Source organism: Leguminivora glycinivorella, chromosome 14 (assembly GCF_023078275.1).
Source record: "Leguminivora glycinivorella isolate SPB_JAAS2020 chromosome 14, LegGlyc_1.1, whole genome shotgun sequence".
Lineage (NCBI taxonomy): Eukaryota > Metazoa > Arthropoda > Insecta > Lepidoptera > Tortricidae > Leguminivora > Leguminivora glycinivorella.
Genome location: NC_062984.1, coordinates 13,959,164 through 13,975,791, shown reverse-complemented (window position 1 = coordinate 13,975,791; position 16,628 = coordinate 13,959,164). Strand labels below are relative to the sequence as shown.

The window sequence follows — 16,628 nt, the reverse complement described above, 5'->3', positions numbered from 1 at the left end:
ACGCGAGTGTAGCGCAACCAACGGAAATACGCGGCCAATAAACCGTTCCCGGGATGCAATAACGGATCAATGCTAAACTGCTAATTTACAAAGGCTTCATCGAGATTATCCAACCATGCGTTTGCCTACGTTTAGCGGAAATATTGTTGTTGTAAGGTAAATCAGATTCTTAGTTTTAAATAAGCGTGTTATTTAAAACTAAGAATCTGAACTACCAGACCACCACCATAAAACACGTGACCACAAAATATGATAAATTATTTTAAAAACTATTGTAGTTATTATAATCTGAAATAGACACCACACGCCAAAGAAAAAGCCATCAAGTCCACTGGTGTCGGAGCCAGGAATCGAACTCAGGTTGTAACATAAATATTTAACATAAAATAAAAAATTATGTTTTTAATAAATTAATTATAAATAAGTCACTAATTTAACTTCAGCGCCCTCTCGGGATAAAATATCGAACTAACAAGCCCGCTCAAGGCATCCACTCGCGCGCACATACGTGTTAGCCAAGTAGATAAGGAGTTAGTTACAAAAACATCCGCAGACGATAGCTGGCGCGCGCGTCAGAGTCCGACGTTCTTTTCTAATACGAACAGCGCCTGGGAAACAAGACTGAAAATTGATTTTTATAAAATGTGGTTCACCGGAGGTCCCACCTTGCAGCCTGGGCGGTTAAAATGAATAGTCGTAACATATTAACATAAAAAACCTGGAGAAAGCACTACTTTGAAGAAAATTAATTCCCAATACTGTAAGTACCGCTACTTAACCTCAAAACTATACATAGCACGTGTCAGCTTTGCAAGATTACTTTGGTTCTACAGCTGGGTTTCGAATTGTTATAGGGGTCCTTGTGTCGCTATGAAATCCTGATCAATTGCACGAGAGAATGCCATAGCTGATGGGAAATGAACCTCGGACCGCATCCTGTGTTTGAGCTTGCTTTCCACCTCACACCTTAACCCTGGGACCTGCTTCCTGAAGGCATCAGCGTCAGCGTACAGGATTCCGTATGTGTAATTAAAAAGTGATTGCAAGGTTAGTTAAGCTTAATTTGAACTTTATCTTAACATCAGTGGACAATCTTCAAAGAGTGACTGTGACGTAGTATATCCAGAATTAAAAGGCTTTCTCCAGCATATTCGCAACTTTTATTTACATCACAACCCAGTAAGGCGCCCTGAGGACATATTTGAAAGAGCTCATGCTAACCCTGTGCGAGCCGGTGAGTAACAGCAATCAGCCCAATTTTAACTGTTACAAAGTGGCTGCCCACCGTTTGGCCTTAAACTGGAAAAACTGAGTTGTGATGATAAATAATTATCTGGAAAGTTATGGACTTAAAGTGTTAAAATAGCGAGTTTAATTTTATAGTTTAAGGTTAACCACGTGTAAGGAAGTGTAACTTAATTGTACATAAAACAAATTTTACTATATTGTGTTAAAAATAATTGATATTGAATAGTCTCAGGCGTACAAGGAAATTAATTTTACTTAATAATTTAAATAATTTGGCTCAACTTAACTTCATCATCCTTGAATACCTGTGACTAAATTAATACCTACTGTACTAAACTTAATATAAGATGTCTATCCAAAAGTATATTGATTATTTGCATAAGGATGAATTGGTATATGAACTTGGTGTACTTGGTGTATCCACAGATAGTGATGTGAACGTGGATGCCTTGAGGAAGCGGATCCGCCAGGTCTACAAACTAGCAAGGAGAGGAAGCATGAGGGGAGAACCGTCTGGAACACCGGATGCGGCGTCCGAGCTCAAGCTTTGCAGTCTAAAGATCGCGAGTCTAGAATCAGAACTTCCGGAACCCGGCAAGGTAGGTGATCGAAGACTTCTTGTAAAGCTTTCACGGCGTGCTAATTATCTTATAGATAGGTTGGCTAGGATATCAGAAAGCAGTCCGAATTTAAAAAAAAAATTGCGGAGTAGGCTAGTGAAAATCCTGAGTATCGCAGAGCGACAATATCGCGTGACGGGAACGTCCTTAATACAATAATAATAGGTGCAGATTGTAAGATATGATGTATGAATGCATTTTCTAAATTAATCACTAGTGAACCCTTTGGCTATAGTAAGCTGTGACAGAGATAAGAATGGAATGTAACTTGTTATTACCGTAAACATGCCACATCTGTGTGCATCGGACCCAATGTTTACGATTATGCGATATAATTATTAGCCTATCGGTCATTAAATTAATAAAATACTTAACATAATAGTACCGGGAATCTAGAAAGTAGGTACTTTATGATAAGTCTTGATTTAAAACCTTAAGCGTGTATCCTTATGAATACCAATACTTACTTAAATAAGACACGTGTCACTTGATCAAACCATGGTTTATTGGATCCACCTTTTACTTAATTAAAAAAAAAAAAAATTTATAGTGAATACCTAAACACAACGATAAGGTGTATAGGTAAGTTTTGAACAAGTAGTATTAAATTTTATGAGCCCAACTACTTAAAACGTGTTGGTACTCGTCTTTAATTATGACGTTGGCCACGTCTTATTTGTAAGATTAGTAGGTAAGAATAAATACTTTAATACATTAAATTGTTAGGTAGAAAATATAGTATTCAGGCGGGTGGTATTGCATGTTCACTGTCTGCCAAACATAATTGTCGTTTAACGTCATCGATCTAAACTACCTAGATGCACCATCACGGCTTAGAATGTGTCCGCAGCAAATTGTGCTTGAAAATGTTCTAAGCACAATTGGGCGGTCAGTAGCGCTTCATCCGCCGTGTCGGCAACATGCCTAAGTGCTCCGTAAAAAAGTGCAAAAATAACACCTTATATACGTTGAAAAAGGATGACGTATCGTATTTCCGGTAAGTAATTGTTAATAATTTTATAATGTTATGCATTTGTGGTCAAAATGGCTTCCTAACTTACAAAAAACATTTATTTTCTAGAATAATTAAAGTAAATTCCTTGATTTGGTCTTACGCAGTTTGTCTCTTTCTCTCGCGCTATACTAGTAATGAGCGGACGGCGACAAAAGATGGATGAAGTGGAACATAGTTAAAAATGGAATGATGGAGTCGCTAATTTATATTTTTTGTAAAAGAAGCCTATTTCATATTAATAATGTATGTATTTATTTATTATTATGGACCAATAAGTCTGAAATAAATGATTTCAATTCAATAATATTAATACATATCTTATAAATTACTTTAATTATAAAAAGAAACAATCCGGGAATAGCAAATTCGTTTTTAAGTAATAAAAAAGCTTTTTATTCCAGATTCCCAAAACAAGACGTTGAAAGGGAAAAATGGCGCAAGATTATAGCTGAGGAGCGGAGAGAAGATTTACCCAAACAAAGCTTTGAAAGAAATTATACGTAGAATAATAAATTAATGTCATCGTTCAATTCTTCTTTGTTTTAATAGCTACTTAATTCATATTCTCCAAGTGCACCCTCACACACACCTAGGGTTGTAAAAAAACGGTTTTTTTTCTGGCTTGAAAAAAAACATGAAAAAAAACCGTGAAAAAAAACAGTTTTTTTCTGGAGTATGTTTTTTTCTAAAGTACGAAATCTCAAAATTTGCAAAGTAGTTAATACTTTTATACGGTTTTTTAGACTTAATGTTAACTATTAAACGAATTTAATCAAATAACTTTAATTTCTGGTCTTATAAAAGTAACATTTATTTACGAAATCTGTAGTTTGTAGTTATCACTATTTACTGTTGGCAACACCACCGCCTCTCCACGCTGCACGCCGCATAGGGGATTCCCCAATAAACGTTTGTATACTGAATTAAAATGTAAGTTATTGTTATTGAAACACGTTACAACTCACGAAAAACCGTTATTGTCGTATTATTTGTTCATCTGAAAAAAAACCATATTTAGAAAAAAAACCAAGGTGCTCGGTTTTTTTTCATGTTTTTTTTTCATAATTCTGAAAAAAAAACATTTGGTTTTTTTTCTATTTACAACCCTACACACACCACATACAATCCCTCAACTGTTTACCTTCACATAATCGCTACACATAAGGACTAGTTCTGCATTAGCACTGCCGCTACAACTCATATTTAACAAATGTTTGAGACAGGGAATATTCCCCGAGAGATGGAAAGTAGCTAACGTGACCCCTATTCATAAATCTGGCCCGAAAGACAATATTCAAAATTATCGCCCCATATCAATCTTATCATGTATACCAAAAATTTTTGAAAAGTTAGTTCACTCCCGGGTTTACGAGTGTGTTAAAAATTCGATACTGGTTGAGCAGCACGGTTTTGTTTCAGGAAAATCCACATCCACTAATCTTATTCTCTTTACCGATTACCTCTTTCGATCTTTAGACGAGACACAGCAAGTTGATACAGTATATACAGACTTTCAGAAAGCATTTGATAAAGTGGATCATCTGATACTTTTGAAAAAGTTATCCTACAACGGTATAAAAGGTAATCTTCTCAGGTGGTTTGCGTCATACTTACAAAACCGCACCCAATTTGTTGTAGTGAATGGGTTCACATCGTCTCCTACTGCCGTAACATCTGGCGTGGCCCAGGGCTCAATTTTAGGGCCTCTTTTATTCGTTATATTTATCAATGATATTGCATCATGCTTTAAAAATAGTCTTATCTTATTATACGCTGACGATCTCAAAATATATAAAAGAGTGCAATGTCTTGAAGACACCACTTTATTACAAGATGACTTAAATAGGCTCTATGATTACTGCGTAAAAAATAAATTATCCCTAGCGTTTAATAAATGCAAACATATTACATTCACAAAAAAGAAAAACATAATCCAGAAGTCATATTACATAAATCATCACCGTCTGGAAACTACAGAAAGTATACGCGATTTGGGTGTGCATTTGGATTCTAAATTAACTCTTGATGTACATGTAGACAGTATTGTAAAAAAAGCGTACCAAATGCTCGGTTTCATAATACGCACATCTAAGCCATTCAAAAAAAAAGACACTTTTATTTTACTTTATCAATCACTAGTTAGATCATACCTTGAGTACTCATCAGTAGCGTGGAACCCATACTATCAAATTTACATTGATAAAATAGAAATTGTACAAAAAAAATTCCTTCGTTTCCTAAATTTTAAAATGAAGAGTCAGCGTTGTTCATATGCTCAACTTTTAAGCAAGTACAACATGCTGTCTCTGGAGAATCGACGAGCAGTTGCCGATGCAGTGATGCTTCGCAACATCTGCGTAGCCGATGTAGACTGCCCGCAGCTTCTCGCGGCCCTACAATTCCGCACCCCGCAGAAGTTGACCAGGTCTAAACACCTATTTGGTTTGCCGGTTATAAGATCAAATGCAGGCAAACGAGCTCCTATATACAGAATTTGCGACCACCACAACAAACTACTTTCTGATTTAGATTTCTTCTCATGCTCCCGTGCCTCATTCAAAGCTGCTGTTGTAAAATTATACACAAAATAATAAAAATAAAAGTTCACCATTTAGCATGTTAGCCTTAGGTTTTGCAGTAGTTAGAAATACCTAGTTATACCTTACTGTTTGCATGTTGCTAGGTTTAAATACCAATACCACGTATGTTCTCAGTGGGATATGTTTAAGGAAACATCTTAATCTATTTTGTACTAGATACGTATATTTCTTTATGTTACATTCTTCACTTGTATGTTTCTGTTTTAGAGTCTGGCTAGCCAAATATTGTTGACAGATATTTCCTTGTGGTATCACCAATTGTCTATGGTTTAAAAAAAAGGCTAAAAGTCTGCTGTCAATTTATGTCACTTATTCAAATTGTTCGCGGGTTATTAAGGGTAAATCTTAAATATTATAACAATGACGATACCAAGCGAGGTCCGCAATTTGCTGTTTAAGCTAATAAATAATTACAACCAAGAGCGAAGTCGACGTGAAGCGGCATATAATGAAAAACTGCAATGTTTACAAGTCGTAAACAATATAGTAGGTTGGTGCTCTATTAATATTTTGATACTTTAAGTACTAGTTCTAACATTTGCCTATAACTTTGATTAAGTATGTGAATATAATAAAACTTAAATCTCATAAACAGGAAAAGAGTGTAAAGACAAGGAGAAACTCGAAGCTCTGGAAAGCATTAATAAAATAAAAATATTGGAACGTAACGACTTACTTACGAAAAACCAATATTTAGAAGAAATCAGTGAAGTGACTGGTCAGTAGTAATTTGATATAAAAATATAAAAAATAAAATAAATAATATAATTTAGCCTATATACGTTCCACTGCTGGGCACAGGCCTCCTCTCATGTCTGAGAGGGCTCGGGCTATATAGTCTCCACGCTAGCCCAATGCGGGTTGGAGACTTCACATAAATCTTTGAATTTCTTCGCTGATGTATGCAGGTTTCCTCACGATGTTTTCCTTCACCGTAAAGCTAGTGGTACATATTAAATGATATTTCGTACGTAAGTTCCGAAAAACTCATTGGTACGAGCCAGGATTTGAACCTGCGACCTCCGGATTGAAAGTCGGGCGTCATCGTCATATCCACTCGGCCACCACTGCTTATATGGCAATAAAAATATAATAAAATATATAAAAATATCTTGGTGAAACATGTCTATATATGAGCGGCAAAAATGTCGATAGTGCATTTTCTTTACCTACCTACTTAACATATTAAACAGACATTTGAAATAAAACTCTTTTAAACGGATTAATCGCGTATATTAACATCATGACCTACGTTTCGAGCCCTTTACAGCACTCGTCTTCACAGGTTCTACCCCTAAGACAGACATTTGAACCTTAAAAAATGTCAATTACCACCATTAATTGGATCAAATGCTAACAGATTTTGTCAAATTTCTGTACATATATTAGCAATTTCTATTGATTTTCAATATAAGTGTGCACAGAAAACAAAAATATTTTCTAGTATCAAAACTATATCTCCTACTATAACAAATGTGACCAGCCCTAGATTTTTTGAATTTCCCGCCAAAAGTTGGGGCAATATTTCATTAGCCACACTCTATCTCCTTGTAATAAAATAATAAAAAAATAATACACTCACTACACGCACACACACACACACACACACACATATGTTATATATATACATACCTACACACACACACACACATATATATATATATATATATATATATATATATATATATATATATATATATATATATATATATACCTCAGTTGACTCTATTTAATAATGCAAACATTGCAAAACGTGGAGATATTAATCAGTTCAGTTGCAATTGTCCCCCAGTCCAAATTGTCCCGCCGTACCTTATATATTTTTTTGTTTGAGATAATATCAATAAAAATATCGTACAGTACGCAACATCTCGAAAAATGTTATACCAAACGTTTTGTTCCTTAAGAAATTTTCTATCTAATAGGATTTTTTAAAACAGTTTTTCGCAAAAATACCGCAAATTTCCTCATTCTCGCCTTTCATCTCATAGCGCGACTCCCATGATGCCTCTGTCCATCCTCGTTCCCAATGTAAAAATGGCGTTTAGATTGTTGCAGCGCAAACGAAATTAAACTTAAGTTGGTTGCAATAAGACGTAGATTTTTTAAAAATATGCACACCTGCGATCTGCGGTAATAAAATTTTATGGCTTTCGCGATGATCACATTCATTAATGTCATAACCGCCAATTGCTTGCATTTGAAATTGAACTTTAAGTACTAAGAAATAACGTTGTTTTTGTAAAAAAATGAAAGTAGTTTTTACTACATTGCGAAGTTTTCGTTTGTCAACTGGACGCACACATTTGCAACTAAGCGATCGGACACTTTTGAGTGCCGAATTTGTAGGTGATAGTGTATCTAGAGAAGTTTAAATCGATGTTTAACGTATATTTAGCAATAAAGTTAGTACATAGTATTTACGCATGAGAAAATAGTCTTGCCTAAATGCCTATGCATAATAATATTAAATTATTAACAATGTACATACAAATATAGATATATGAGAAAAAAGTTTATTCGCTACGAAAAACTTTTTAACCCAACTGGAACGGATGTGTAACATAAATATTTAACATAAAATAAAAAATTATGTTTTTAATAAATTAATTATAAATAAGTCACTAATTTAACTTCAGCGCCCTCTCGGGATAAAATATCGAACTAACAAGCCCGCTCAAGGCATCCACTCGCGCGCACATACGTGTTAGCCAAGTAGATAAGGAGTTAGTTACAAAAACATCCGCAGACGATAGCTGGCGCGCGCGTCAGAGTCCGACGTTCTTTTCTAATACGAACAGCGCCTGGGAAACAAGACTGAAAATTGATTTTTATAAAATGTGGTTCACCGGAGGTCCCACCTTGCAGCCTGGGCGGTTAAAATGAATAGTCGTAACATATTAACATAAAAAACCTGGAGAAAGCACTACTTTGAAGAAAATTAATTCCCAATACTGTAAGTACCGCTACTTAACCTCAAAACTATACATAGCACGTGTCAGCTTTGCAAGATTACTTTGGTTCTACAGCTGGGTTTCGAATTGTTATAGGGGTCCTTGTGTCGCTATGAAATCCTGATCAATTGCACGAGAGAATGCCATAGCTGATGGGAAATGAACCTCGGACCGCATCCTGTGTTTGAGCTTGCTTTCCACCTCACACCTTAACCCTGGGACCTGCTTCCTGAAGGCATCAGCGTCAGCGTACAGGATTCCGTATGTGTAATTAAAAAGTGATTGCAAGGTTAGTTAAGCTTAATTTGAACTTTATCTTAACATCAGTGGACAATCTTCAAAGAGTGACTGTGACGTAGTATATCCAGAATTAAAAGGCTTTCTCCAGCATATTCGCAACTTTTATTTACATCACAACCCAGTAAGGCGCCCTGAGGACATATTTGAAAGAGCTCATGCTAACCCTGTGCGAACCGGTGAGTAACAGCAATCAGCCCAATTTTAACTGTTACAAGGTCTTCAGCTTTACCCGGCTAACGTGATTACCTGATTACCTCTACAGGCTCTACACCACTCTGACCGTCGTAGTACCCTTCGACAAGATTATTTCAAGCACTCCCAAATATCAAACTAATAATATTCATGACGTCATTTGTTCCCAGACTAATCAATCTAAATCAAGATCCCATATCGTGAGAGATTGAAAATCCATGTAGGGTAACTGCAAGTCAAAAGCATCTATCACCGTTATGTAAGAGCAGCGACATAGTCGCCGTCATGCTTTCAATAATAGACATGAACCTGGTTGAACCCTAGTCCATTAGGTCGGTCGATGCCGATTGATCTAATGCTGAAAGTCCCTTGAGGCTAAGATTCAAAGACGAAGGTGAATACCTGCTTATACATATACTATGTTTGTTATAATTATAGTGTTTTTTGTTTGCATCGCTCAGGTCTAGGGTCAAGAGCGTGTGGCTTTTAATAGTGGTTGTGGTACGAAACGCTCACGAATCGTGAGCGAATCGTGAAGCGTTCGGACATTCGGCTATACGCACACAGGTACCCTGATATTTAGTAAAACAATCCGCACCACAATAGCCAGCAAAAGTTCAACAAGTAATTACTTACACTTCAGAAGCGTGCACTCGAATAAGCATAAGCAAATCGAATCCCCATTTCTCGGTAGTCTGCAACACGTATTGCGGCGAGCAGTCGGAGCTTGTTGTTCGAGCACACGAACTTGGAGCGGAATTAACAAGGGCATTAATGAGTTCGCCACCGCGGCCCGCACGCCCGATTGTGTTTTAAAGATTTTATTTGCTCTTTAGTTCATTTTGACACGACTGTAGAAAATATCACGCATGAGTTGGTGTTAAATATTTCAAGCAAAAGAAGCTATACCGACGACATTTGGTAGGTAAATACTTTGACAGCACGTGTGTTCCTTCCTATTTGCGTCGACTTTGATTTTTTGGTACCTACTGTAGTGTCATAACTAGCTAGCAAATAAACTACCTACAGTGTATTATTTTATTTTCACATACCTTTATAATTTAAATTACGCCGATCCAATTCCTGTGCACATTGTCAATTTTTAGGGTTCCGTAGTCAACTAGGAACCCTTATAGTTTCGCCATGTCTGTCTGTCCGTCCGTCCGTCCGTCCGTCCGTCCGCGGATAATCTCAGTAACCGTTAGCACTAGAAAGCTGAAATTTGGTACCAATATGTATATCAATCACGCCAACAAAGTGCAAAAATAAAAAATGGAAAAAAAATTTTTATTAGGGTACCTCCCCTACATGTAAAGTGGGGGCTGATATTTTTTTTCATTTCAACCCCATTGTGTGATATATTGTTGGATAGGTATTTAAAAATGAATAAGGGTTTACTAAGATCGTTTTTTGATAATATTAATATTTTCGGAAATAATCGCTCCTAAAGGAAAAAAAAGTGCGTCCCCCCCTCTAACTTTTGAACCATAAGTTTAAAAAATATGAAAAAAATCACAAAAGTAGAACTTTATAAAGACTTTCTACGAAAATTGTTTTGAACTTGATAGGTTCAGTAGTTTTTGAGAAAAATACGGAAAACTACGGAACCCTACACTGAGCGTGGCCCGACACGCTCTTGGCCGGTTTTTTAGCAATAGGTACCGTAAGTGCGGTTAGCAATACCCGTTGATTTTCTTTAGCACAAATAAAAAATGTGCTGCTTATCAGAATCGGCCTCGCGATCTTGCTCTGGAGTTTTGGGAAAGAGCTTATGTATCTTTGAACCACACAAGTATGGTATTTTACGGTTGTAATCTTTGTTCAAAACATATCCATACATATTTTGATACCACGTATGCCCCTACCTATAAATATTAAGCACGTTATCTATTCGCGGGTCAGCAAAACATCCTTTTTCTACTCCAGCACTTAAATCTGTCAATTAGATTATTGTCAGCGGTATCCAAATTAAGTTCATTTGAGTAACGATGAGAAAGTCTATTTGTCTATAGGTTCATAGGATTACTGCAAGCAGTAATCATATGAATATAGGAGTTCTGTTAATTTTTTTTTTAAAAGCACAACTTCCATTTATCAGGTATGTTTTCATTTACAGTAATAAGTAACTTTTAATAAATAATATAATATTTAGGTTCATAATTTAAATCAAGATGAATAAATAAACTTAAATGCGTTTTACATATTAGATATTGCAAAACAAAGGTAAAAATCATAAGTTTATCCAATAATTTTACATTCGACATTTAAATATTCTTGAACGCAACCACATTTTTCGTAATTGAAAACTGGCTTATTTTCTATTTCTCTTGTCTATGGTATGTTTGACATTTGTAAACTTATCACGAAACTATTTGAACTATTTCGGTGGTGTGTAGTTTGTTTTAATTCGACGTTATTGTGCAAAAACATAAGTAATTATGAGTGATTCTGGTGAAAAATTCACTTCCGAAGAAATCAAGGCTATGGGCGCTCAAAGCTTGACTGACAATTTGTTACATGAAAAGTCAGATAAAGCGTACCAAAAATGTTATGATTGTTTTGACATGGAAATTGCAAAAAAATGTTTCAACTTTCTCTGAAACGGCGTTGTTGGCATATTTTGAAGAATTGTGCAACAAGTTCTCGCCATCAACATTGTGGACAGAATACTCAATGCTACGACGATCCACACAAATATTCCCATTCATTACATGAAGTAAGTAACTACCCCATTTTATTATTCTCGAATAGGTATGTATGTGGCTGTCGTAGAAAAAGTATAGTATACAATCGTAACATTATGAAGGCTATAAAAGTCTCGTACCTTACTTAGGCCACTCGGCAAGCCTTCGTGGCCTAACCGCGGTACTCAACTTTTATAGCCTTCATAACTTTACCGTTATATAATATACTATTTTAGTTCTGACACACATACATGACTCCGCCTTCGTTAGACACCTTAGATATATTATATTTCGTTTTTAATAACCATACATGACTAATTAATATATTTAGGCACTGGTCCCACCGCGACATAGTAAACTATGAGCTATCGGCCATAAAAACGAACAAAAGATTATCACTCCTGTGTAAATAAAAGAGACACGGCGATGTTTACAGTTACTCGCCCAGCGGTGAACTATCAATATCGCCGTGTCTCTTTTATTTGCACGGCAGTACTCATCTTTTGTTCGTTTTTAAATTATAGCCGATAGCTCATAGCTTACTAGCTCGCGGTGGGACCAGTACCTAACTCTACTTCGTAATGCGTATGTGTACTTAGTAGCTTCGGTGTTTGTGAGTGGTTCCAAACTATGTGCTGCACTTGATATCAGCACTTTGCCTGCACAAGGTGCACTTTATATGAGAGGAACACCGTACAAAATAACTTTTCGCAAGTTAACGTGGTTGAAACTTGTAACAATATGTACTAGTATTTTAGTATCATGTAAACTAACGAATATCGGAAATTCATAAATTGTTCGTGTGCATTTTTAGAACCTACTGATTCTGCGCGATATTTCAATGGCGACCTATTTTTATTTTTAGGCAGAAACGTGTAACTAAAGTTTTTTTTGGTAAACAAACTAAGGTGTTAAACTTGAAATCAACTTTTGCAAAGTAATATTATGTTTCCAAAAAACCGGCCAAGAGCGTGTCGGGTCAGTGTAGGGTTCCGTAGTTTTCCGTATTTTTCTTAAAAACTACTGAACCTATCAAGTTCAAAACAATTTTCCTAGAAAGTTTTTATAAAGTTCTACTTTTGTGATTTTTTTCATATTTTTTAAACATATGGTTCAAAAGTTAGAGGGGGGACGCACTTTTTTTCCTTTAGGAGCGATTATTTCCGAAAATATTAATATTATCAAAAAACGATCTTAGCAAACCCTTATTCATTTTTAAATACCTATCCAACAATATATCACACGTTGGGGTTGGAATGAAAAAAAATATCAGCCCCCACTTTACATGTAGGGGGGGTGCCCTAATAAAACATTTTTTCCATTTTTTATTTTTGCACTTTGTTGGCGTGATGGATATACATATTGGTACCAAATTTCAGCTTTCTAGCGCTAACGGTTACTGAGATTATCCGCGGACGGACGGACGGACGGACAGACAGACATGGCGAAACTATAAGGGTTCCTAGTTGACTACGGAACCCTAAAAAGTTACTCAACTACGAGTAACTCATTATAAGTACTCTCTCAGATTCTTTATAACTGGTGTTAAAATTATTTGGCTCCCATCAAAGTACGAAACATTAAGAGACCTTGACAAAGTATATAAACTCTTACACGTGCCGCTTCAATGAGGCTAAATACTTCAATATCACAGGCGTAACACTCGATTTCCTTTCTCCCGATATTTTAAAGGCATTAATAGACATTCTCAGAATTACAAAATCTCTGTTGAGCTCGATCTTTAGTAAGGCCATAAGAAGAGGAATAAGTTTAGTAAGGGAAGAGTTGTAACTCTATACATCAGTAAAATTGCGGGTTATTTGTAGTGACATCTAGCGACAATCACGCGTCAAATAGCGAAAATTATCAGTACTGCTACTTGTCAATAGATGACCCGACGAACGAAGAGTCTAATGCTCACCAATTTTTAGCTAACATTACAAATAGTATATTAATCAGTATTCTGTTTTCAATTCCTTCTGCTTGTAATATAAGTTGTAAACTGTTTTAAGATTACATTTTTTGAAGACGAGACACTGTTATACCTAGGTATATTAGTTTTAGTAATTTTCAAATAAAACTTTATTAATTTGTTTAAGCAGGGTAAGTATATGTACTAAATATTGTTATAAAACTGCCTGTAGAGCCTGTAAAATTATCAGATCTGTATTCTCCGCACCTAGTTGGTAAATCGTAGGATCAAAGCTCCAGTCCCCACGATACAGGCTAGACCTAGTTACTGTTTGTTCTAAGAAGCTCTTGTATATTTCTATAGTTTATTTTTCTATTATTACTTAGACTTTATGTAATATAGATTTGGATAAATGTATTGTTTGTTGTTTGTTCTTGTTGACACCAAGTATCGGGTAGTGGTACTGATAATTTACGCTATTTGATGCGTGATTGTCGCTAGATGTCACTACAAATAACCCGCATTTACTGATGTATGGAGTTGCAACTCTTCCCTGACTTATTCCTATATGGTAAGGCTAAGCTCCAGTGTCTAACAGTATATCAGTAGATGCCACTTTCAATCTTAATAGAATGTGACTGAAAAGTGTCATCTATTGGGTATTAGCATTACTGTAATTTATACTTATCCAATCGATATCAATCTTCATATCGAATATGTGGAAGGCACTAAACATATATGATACCATCATCCTCCTTATGTTATCCTCCATCAATGAGAGGGCACACTGACATTTTATCCCGCCAGGCGGCGCCTGTGCAAGTGCCTTAGGCATATAATTATGTCATTCATATGTGAGAGAGAGAAAAAAGTAAAAACATATCATCTTGTCGCTCTCATGTGTGAAATTATTTATCAGTGCAATGGACTAGCGCCACTGGAGGTAGCGTCATCTGTCATAAATCTTTGAGTGTGCCTCCTCATTCATTCATCCTCTGACATTAGCCACGGCTCATGAAACCCTGGGGTCCGCTTAGACAATTGTAAAAGCGGACGTAGAATTGGCGTAAGCACTAGTTTTACGAAAGCGACTGCCATCTAACGATTGACTGGGCCACGACTGGGCCGGGCCTTATTGGAATTAATCCGGTTTCCTCACAATGTATAACATAAATAATAAAAGTTACCAAATTGCTGGTTAGTAGGTATCTCAACAATATTGTTTTACATAAGTAGCTATGTTAGGGCTATGACAAATGGCGTACATCAATTAATTACAATCATCCTTCGTCAGCTAAAGTGGGCAGATCAGTTTCAGGCAGCTTAAGCCTGCAATAATAATAGTCTGAGTGCTTCTCAGCTGGGTATTAGGATAGTAGGTCAATCCTCGTTATATCGACGGAACGTAACCTATTTTATCCAGTCAAAATACTTTTTTTACACTAATACGAGTATATGCAGGAGGTGACTAGCTTTGATCGGAGTCTTCTCGCTGTATCCCTAGATTTTTCGTGAACATATTTCCAATATCATATTTTCAATGAATAAATAAAAATAAAAATATTATAGGACATTCTTACACATATTGACTGAGTCCCACTGTAAGCTTTAGAAAACATCCATGACCCAAAGAACAAATATCTGTACTCAACACACAAATAAATGTCCTTACCGGGATTCGAACCCAGTACCGCGGCTTAGCAGGCAGGGTCACTATGCGCTAGGCCAGACCGGTCGTCACGAATATCGTCGTCATGAATGTGCCTTGATTGATACCCGTATAGGGGCATTTTCAGAATTTGGGTCCCCCCAATTAGCAAAAGTTGTTAACAAAAATTAACTCGTTGTCAGTTTTGTGACGACAATTAAGCACGAAATATGTCTAAAAATTTACTTTTTTCACATTCTGAATGTAGATTATCGCTTAAAGTTTATGTAATTAACACAAAAACAATATTTTTATTGAAATTTAATTCTTCATTATCGTCACAAAACTGACAGTGAGTTAATTTTTGTTAACAACTTTTGCTAATTGGGGGGACCCAAATTCTGAAAATGCCCCTATAGGTACGGGTATCAAGGCACATTCATGACGACGATATTCGTGACGATCGGTCTGGCCTAGCGCATAGCGCATAGTGATTGGGGGGACCCAAATTCTGAAAATGAGCCACTTTTCCTCCTACTCAAATCAGCTTATTTTTAAGAACTGTCAAAACGATTTTGAACGACTTGCTATTATGGAATTAATATGAAATCGCATTGAGTGACGTCACGGTCAACTGATTTACTTTAAATATTTCTATCTGATTTATAAAATATAAACTGGAGTTAAAAATAACTTCTGTCCCTGTTTTTCTTATTAGATGCTTTATTTCGTGCATGGTATAAAATATTTTATTTTAAGTACAATCAAGTGGCTGATTCTCTACTTCAGATTCATCTGCAAGTCATAATTATATTTTCACCTCACTAAATAGCTCGGAAAGGACTTTTTTATTCTTTAAAAACAGATAGCAAAATCGCATTTTATCCACAAGAGTGCAAAGAATATTTGAAATCCGAACGTGTCATTAGTTATTTTTTTAAATATAATTTCTTGTAAAGGCATGTCCCAGACAGGACAATTTTCTCCCTGTGTTTAAATTGTCTTAACAAATCATGTGATGCGAACGTAAGAATAATTTAATATCGAATTGTATCCGACTAAAAACATAAAATTCAAACAATTTTATAACATGATTTTACCATAAGACACTTGAAATCGTACAAGAAATTGTATTTTTGACTCTTCCATTGTACTTATTCAGAACGCACCTTAAATAACATTGCAATCTCAAAACGCGTGAAACGGAACGCACCCAAATAGAATTTTCTTCTTGATTCTTAATTTGAAACTTTTGTGGTGTCGGTCGGTGCATCGTGGAAATTGTAATAAACGCAAATTGACTTATTTCTGTGCAATTATGTTCCAGTTGTTTTCATTGCGTGTTTCCTCGCTTTAGTGAGGTGAAAAGTTATGTGTTACACACGGCATGCAAAGTTATTTTACCTCGTGTGTATTGCAACACTTTCTACGCTCAGGATTCTATTTTTGAACTAC

The 16,628-nt window shown here is 35.9% G+C and overlaps 1 protein-coding gene and 2 long non-coding RNA genes across 4 annotated transcripts in view; 2 read left to right on the top strand and 1 right to left on the bottom strand.

Annotated features, from left to right (window-relative positions):
• Nucleotides 1–16,628, bottom strand: part of LOC125233106 (inactive rhomboid protein 1) — a 243,103-nt gene that overhangs the window by 44,699 nt on the left and 181,776 nt on the right. The window lies entirely within an intron of this gene.
• Nucleotides 383–1,150, top strand: LOC125233115. The gene is made up of 2 exons (XR_007177823.1): nucleotides 383–760; nucleotides 855–1,150. It is a non-coding gene; the product is annotated as an uncharacterized LOC125233115 (long non-coding RNA).
• LOC125233116 lies at nucleotides 8,062–8,829 on the top strand. The gene is made up of 2 exons (XR_007177824.1): nucleotides 8,062–8,439; nucleotides 8,534–8,829. It is a non-coding gene; the product is annotated as an uncharacterized LOC125233116 (long non-coding RNA).